Below are 6160 nucleotides of genomic sequence, written 5' to 3'. Positions count from 1 at the left end.
GCTGATTTTCTGTTTGCTGAAGGGTGCATCTCCTCGATTCACCGGGCGCATCTTCTCGACGCATCTTCTCTCCCTCACTTAAAAGCCACGCTGAAATCTTAGAGAGTTTAGATCTTGCTTCATTATTTTCCTTCATCATTTTGGGTTGGTTGTTCAGGAATTCAGGGGAAAGGTTAGTATTTTCTCATTGATCATAAGTTTATTTAATGGTAACTTCATCCTTTGTTCTACCAATTGTTTGTATGTTGTCATTGATCTTTTCTTTGAAGTCGTATAGTTTTCTGTTATTGTTTGTTCTCTCAATTGTTGTGTTTTCTTTCCAATTTTAGGGTATGGCTTTGTTAGGTCATAATTTAGTTATTTTGAGAAGATTGGATGGATTAGATAATGAAGATTTGATCTTTGTGAATGTTTCTTTCAGCAGGAGGTTATGATTTTGATAGAAATGTCAAAATTTGGTTTACCTGTTTTTTTGTTTATGAATCTGTTTTATGCTGTCATATATGTGTTTGATGAAATGTCTAAAAGAAATAATTCATTCACTGGAAGCCCCTTCTCAATTTTGTGCTTGGTTTAATTCATCATACACTCAACAAACAAACTATTGTTCAATTTTGTGGTATGATTCATCATACACAATAAAGCCTCACTTCTGTTGAGTGCCAACATGTATGATGTCTCTTTCTCTACTTGGGACTCTCTCTTGGTGACTTGTTGGTTTCTATAGTGTAGGCTGGGAGATTTCTTACTTATTTTTATGTTCCTAATAGCAAGACATCTAAGAAATGAATTTATAGTGCTACCTTTCACACTCCATGATACATCAAGTAATAAGATGGCTCCCTCGAAACCTCCTCGGGTAATGAGCACTTAAATATCTTGAATTTCTAAGCCATAACATGGGTTCTATCAGCAGTAAAGATTAGATATTTAGATTAATACCATTTACTGCACCTATACGAGTATCCAAGACAATAGAAATTGCCCACATAAATCTTTTTAAATTAAACTACGGAGAACTGCCGAAAGATAAGCATCCTTATTCGTAGGGCAATAATACAGTAGCAAGCATCTTCTACGGAATAATCTAACCACGAGATAACTTCAAGTGACAAGGGAAAGCAAATGATGTGTGAATCAAGAGCACTAGGATTGTATTTTTGCTTAAGATTAAACGTATGTAACTAGGACCTATCATCATTTGTATCTAAATCATTAATGATCACATTTGTATCTTCAATTTGGTTTGACCTATTATAGATTATAGCAGTTTATATTCTTTTGTAACTTTTATTATCACTTAGCAATTACCAAAAGTACGTACATTTTTAAGAGTGTGATAGCGTGTGGCCTAAGGCTAGAAAAGAAACTCAATTATCTTTGATCTTTCAAGTGTATCTAATATATGTAATGGATCTCCTAAAAAATTCTTATGGTTTTTCATAATATGAGACTGATGTTTAGGATTTGAGAGGTATAGAATATTACGTTGGGTTGTTTACAATTGCGTCTGTAGCAGTGCGTTATGCTAGAAGTAAACTTGTCAAGTTGAATGGAAGTATTTTGCTATGCCTAGCTATTTTACCCTTTGGTTTCATATTCTTCTCTTATCTACCAACTTAGAGTTAGAAGCTTGTGTTCGTAATCTAAGAGGCACAAAATCGTTGGTATAGGGAAAACAAATCATGTGTGAATGAAAAACACTAATCTTATTTTGCGAAATTATATTTTCTTGATCTGGTTGTATAACACTAAAAGTAACTAGGTTCTATCATCATTTGTATCTAACTCATAGATAGGAAAAGATAGATGTTATTGTCGGGAAGGAAACAAAGCCATGAGTAAGTTATCTCACTCACTCAATCTCCATCCATCTTCTTCTTGGACTGTTCTGTTTGGTTATACACAACACATAGAAAACCAGAACTAAGCAGAATGGAAAACCCCTTATTTCATGCAAACAACCCAATTAAAGGTTACAACCACAGAATAGAAACGGACAATGACATTCACCAAAAGTTTCTTTTCCAGCCGGGAAAATAAAAAGAAACAAGTAATTCTGTGTGTGTGTGTGTGTGTGTGTGTGTGTGTGTGTGGTGAAGTTTTCACTGAAAGCCTCATACACAATCTGGATCAACATCTGATTATGCTTTTTCTTTATCCTAGGTCGTATAGAGCTCCAGAGCTATGTGGATCATTCATTTCGAAGGTATTGTTTCCTTTGGCCTCTAAATCAGCATTTACTTTTCAACAAAAAAAATATTCAATCAAATTTGCATTGCCTCATTATAATGTGCCCATATGCTCATGTATTTGGAACGATTAAAAGTTAAGAAGTTTAACTCATGTTTGAAGTGTTTATACCCTAGCAATTGACATTTGGAGTATAGATTACATCTTTGCTGAAGTATTAACAGGGAAATTGTTGTTTCCTGGTTAAAATGTTGTCCACCAGGTTGATTTGATGTCAGGCTTAGTTGGTACACTTCATTAAATACTATTTCTTGGGTATTTTTGAGCTATGTTTTTCTTATAGAGGTAATCATGGCATCAAACATTGTGTTTTTATGTGGCTAAGGGTTTGAAATGAGAATGCAAGGAGATACCTAACTAGCATGAGAAAGAAGCAGTAGATTTCATTCGCGCAAAAGTTTTCAAATTTCGATCTTGTGGCCATCAAACTGTTGGAACAACTCTCACCACTTGATCCCAATGATCAGAGAACTATTGAACTGGTTTTTACTGTACAACCATGAATACAGATTCAAGTTTTCTCATATAGAATGCTGGTCATATACTTTCATATTGAGTAGCATGTATTTTCGTATGTTTTTTTAATGTGGAACTTGCAATAAACTCAAGCTTGGTTAAAATACAATGTCCTACCCGAACTTGTCTTGGTCTTAAGACGATGTGTTGTATTAACTCAGAAGTTGTACCTATTTTTTTAATTTACTTCTCATCGACAGATCATGACCTTCGTGCTTGTTTTATCCTATGCAAATTATTTTGCTTTATCCAATTATGGCAGCTTCTGATTTAATTATTATACTTCCTTTGTGACCTTGATGCATTATGTCGAATCTTAATGTTCTCCTTCCATGTTATTCGTGACAGGCATTGGTTGATCCTTACTTTAAACGGCTGGTTAGGGTGAAGAGGGAACCATCTTGCCAACCAAACACAAAGTTAACTTCTCAAAGACTGTGAACAACCCTTAGTTGGAGTGATATGAGGTATAGTCTTCCACCTTAGAGGTCAAGGGTTCAAGGCACGCTGAACAATTCAAACAAAAACTTCTCAATGACTACATGAATGGATCTTAAAGAAAAGTGATCTTTACTATGTAGTATGTAGTGTTGTTGATCAATTCAAAAAGTAGTTTGCGCATCTTGAAGACAATAGTGATTTTGCAATCTGTAAAACAGTCGCAGTCAATTATAAGTTTTCAACAAATTTTAATATGTTTTTGTTCTATAGTTTGTTTTTAAAAAATTTTATCGAACTTTTGTTTCAAGGATATCAAATAATTGTTATACCAAGTTGTCTATTTTTCTAGACTGAAAGTCTTTTAATAATAGATTCTTATAACGGATAATGGAAGCCTCCGTGCCAGAGGCACGAGACATACCTAGTATATAACAAAACACAAAGGTTGTGACTAGGACAAACTGACCAGGACAAAATTAGTGTTGTGTTTTTATTGGTGAGTTGGATGTTGACTTGGGCAGCTCAATTAATAACCATCCTCTTTAATCTGGACGGTTCAAATGAATCTCATGTTTAATGTGACACTTAAAACCCTTCTCCTCCCTCACTCGATGTGTCTTCTTCATCCATGATCAGTTGCTCTCCCACCACAACCGTTTCTTTCTCTTCCGCTTCTCTATCTCAGAAACCCAGTTTAGCATCATTATCAATTTCAACTATCAATTTCGGTTACAAATTTGAGAGATGAATCTACTCTAATAAGTTAGGATTTAGTCGATTTTTTCATTCATCAAATGAATACAACTTCAGTTGCAATTCTTATGGGACTGATTTACAGGGATAAATGGGAATTTGGACAATTTCTTCATTTGTAATCATCTCTTCAGTTCTTTTTTTGGTTGAATTTGTTAGTGGGAAATCCTCCTTTCAATTCAATTGGTAATTTTGAAGTAAGCAACCTTCTCTAATCCAACCTTCTCTCTGTGATGTTTTTTAGCTAAGTTATTTGCAAATCAGTTTATTTTACTTTTCTGTTTAAATATTGGATTGAGAGCTTCAACTTACTATTGGTGTCTTCTCCAAATAATTGCAACTTACAGATGGTATCTTCTCCAAATAATGGGTAAATATGTTTAGATCTATTTGCTCATTGTATAATCGTTTGAATGATTATGTGTTCCCAATTAAATTGTTATTTTGATATTATATGGTGATATATAGTAATGAAACTATTTTTTGAAGTTTAGTTTAGAACTTTTTAATTTGTTTTAAAACTGCACTAAAGGTGTTTGTCTAAATGCTCAAAAGAAGTTTAAATGAATCTTAAAATGCTCATAAGAAATTTAAATGATTCTTGAGCAATTATATGGTGATATGTAATATTCAAACTAGTTTTCAAGTATAGGTAAGAACTTTGTAATATGCGTTAAAACTCAATATGAGCACTTCAAATAAGTTAAGGGGCTGCAATTTTTTTTTATCACTATTATCCATCATTGTAGAATATTGTTTATTAATTTTCAGCAAGTCGAAATCATCGGAAGAAAAACTCATCCCTTCATTGATTATTGACCCAAAACAATAACTGGATTTTATTACATAACAGACAGTTGAAAACTATCAACTTCACTTGGGTATGACAATTGTTGAAAAAGTATCTTAACTAAATCAAACTTCTTTTGTTTTGTGTTAAAACCATATTATTATAGACCCTTCATTTTATCATTATATTTTCAGAATTTGGTAGTTTTGTTCTTCTTATTATTCCTCGTAAGGAAGGAGAAATTTTGTCCCGTAAAAAATATACAGGATGATTACATATTTCATAAGGGATTATGGTTTTTTAAACAATTTTTTCGTCTTTCATTTTAGGAGTTCGTGTACAATTGACTTCGACTCGAATAAAATTACAAGTTTTCTACTTCTACACAAGGGTTGTTCTTCAAACTTCAAACTCAAGTTGTGATATCAAATTCTTCATGAGTTTCTTCTATAATTTGTACTTAGCTGGAATTATTTGAATTAGCTCAAGTGATTTCATTTCTTTTGCATAAGAACTATTACCATAAATCATTTCTAGATTCCTTCATCTTGATTAAATTTCGCAATTGTTGAAGAACTAACAGTATATAACCGTATTATTTGCTGCAACACTCATATAACTAAAGTGATATGATCATTTCCCATTTACTGATTTTGAACTAATTCTCATATAATTGCAATTCATGTACGATGCATTTATGACTTTTATAGTATATCATAAGTTGACATTGTTTATTAAAATAAACTCAATTATCGTTCGAGCACTCTTTTGGTGATTGGGTAGGTTTGAAGAAACTGAAAGAACAATAGAGAGAAAAGCTTAGAGTTGAAGAGCGCTAACTAACAGAAATGGTACATTTTCGTCATTAGGTTCGTGCGGTCAATTTTATTCAACTAATGTATAGTTGCATATAGTTACAGGCGAGTATCGAAACGAGCCCCTTAAAACCTCAAAATGCCTAAGAAAATAATCTGAAATGGTATATTCTGATGGACAAATTAGATTCACTATTTGTAATGAGAACTGAAAATTTGATCTTACAATAGAGAAAGAGTTATAGAATCTAAACTCTTCAGTTATACTTAAGAGTCGATAACCTTTTGCACCGTGCAAATGAATTGGTACGAGTTGCTCAAGATTTTTTTTATTGAATTGAGCTTAACTACCATCATTTTGGTTTCTATTCTCAAGTTTTCCATCTGTTCTCATCTCATGGTACCACCTTAATCTTCTAATGCTGAAATTTTCATTGGTTTTGATTGATCTCCTTGATACTTACCATTGAATTATAATGCCCATACTGTTAGACTATAAGCTACTTTACTTGATATTAACCATTGAATCATAATACCTTTAGGTCTAAATCAACCATTGAATTATAATGCCCATAAAGTTTAAATCAGTTTG

The 6160-nt window shown here is 32.7% G+C and overlaps 1 long non-coding RNA gene across 1 annotated transcript; it reads left to right on the top strand.

The window, feature by feature from the left end:
- Nucleotides 1-3464, top strand: LOC147567097 (uncharacterized). The gene is made up of 3 exons (XR_015237557.1): nucleotides 1-172; nucleotides 2167-2209; nucleotides 3118-3464. It is a non-coding gene; the product is annotated as an uncharacterized LOC147567097 (long non-coding RNA).
- The last annotated feature ends 2696 nt before the right edge of the window (nucleotides 3465-6160 follow it).

This window comes from Eschscholzia californica, unplaced genomic scaffold, assembly GCF_041429995.1.
Source record: "Eschscholzia californica isolate CP2 unplaced genomic scaffold, dmEscCali1.0.p SCAF_1, whole genome shotgun sequence".
Taxonomy (NCBI): domain Eukaryota; kingdom Viridiplantae; phylum Streptophyta; class Magnoliopsida; order Ranunculales; family Papaveraceae; genus Eschscholzia; species Eschscholzia californica.
The sequence above is the reverse complement of the archived record's forward strand: the minus strand, read 5'-3'. Positions and strand labels throughout refer to the sequence as shown.